The sequence below is a fragment of the Pteropus alecto genome, unplaced genomic scaffold (assembly GCF_000325575.1).
Source record: "Pteropus alecto unplaced genomic scaffold, ASM32557v1 scaffold98, whole genome shotgun sequence".
NCBI classification, from domain to species: domain Eukaryota; kingdom Metazoa; phylum Chordata; class Mammalia; order Chiroptera; family Pteropodidae; genus Pteropus; species Pteropus alecto.
Window position 1 is genome coordinate 15,072,165 of NW_006443570.1, and position 1,181 is coordinate 15,073,345.

Genomic DNA, 1,181 nt, shown 5'->3' on the forward strand with positions numbered 1-1,181 from the left:
GGCGAGACAGCAGGGGCATGCCTTGGTCACCTGCAGGTGGTAAGAAGGTAACCTTAGTTCTCCTTCTGGCTTGGCCCGAATCCCTCCACTGCTGGGCACCTAGGCGGGTGTGCTATCTTTGCCTATTTGATATACGTAATTTTCTTGGCATAGAGTTTCACTTCATCTTGTCCACCTTCATCTCTGAGAACCCTCCCAAAATACATATGAAACTCTTCCAGGATTTCTGTCATCAGGCAGCACTGGGGTGGGCGTGGAATGGGGAGTGAGATCTATTTTCCCCACTTCTTGTAGACACTCCTAATCTAGATGAGTGATTTTCTGAAACACTTGTTTTTTGGAAGAATACGCCCTCTTCCCTTCCCAGTGGCAGTGGGGGTGGAGGGAGGCATGTATAGCTTTTGGCCATGAATGCTGTCATAAAATGTCTTACTCAATGTGAGATAAGTGTGACTGGACTGATTGAGAATGGCAGGATCAGTTTGCAGCCTCTTTAAAAGACCCTGGTTCCTAACTCTGGGGCTACAGAAAGGGGTCCTTCCTGTTATGCTTCATTTGTCACAGTTTCTAAAATGCCACCCATTGGAAGTTTTTTGGGCAAATAACTGATCTCATAAATTATTATTGTCCTTGGGTATAGTTACAGGTTACTTAGGAGGTAATTCTGTAAACTGCCGTAACTCAACCCTGACAATCCCCAAACCGAAATTGGTTAGTGTTCAATTTCTGTAACCAGGTCAGGGCCAGAAAGAAACCTTTAGAGACCTTAAACACTGAAAGATTATAGTGATAGTGTACATATGTAATTCCAAATTTCTTTTAAAAACGCTAAAACTTGAAATAAAAGTATTATTCTGAAATTGCACAAAACTCCAAGGTATGTTGAAATTAAACTCATTTCTTTTTAGATGTCTTCTTTTCTGATTTCATCTTGGATGTCTTGTTTTCCTGGTGTTCTAAGCACATGCTTCATTTGTCCTTTGGGTGATTCAGACTTGACGAGGGCCTTCAGCACCTTGGCAATGGGGCCCCAGCCTGCCTCTCTGCCTCCTCCCTTGCTCCTCAGCCCCAGTCCCCAACCTCCCACGCACTCTGGGCTGTTCTGGTTGCTGCCCCCTGACAAGTACTCTATGCTTTTTAACTCACTTCAGGCTGTTCCTGGAACTTAGAATTCCTTTTCC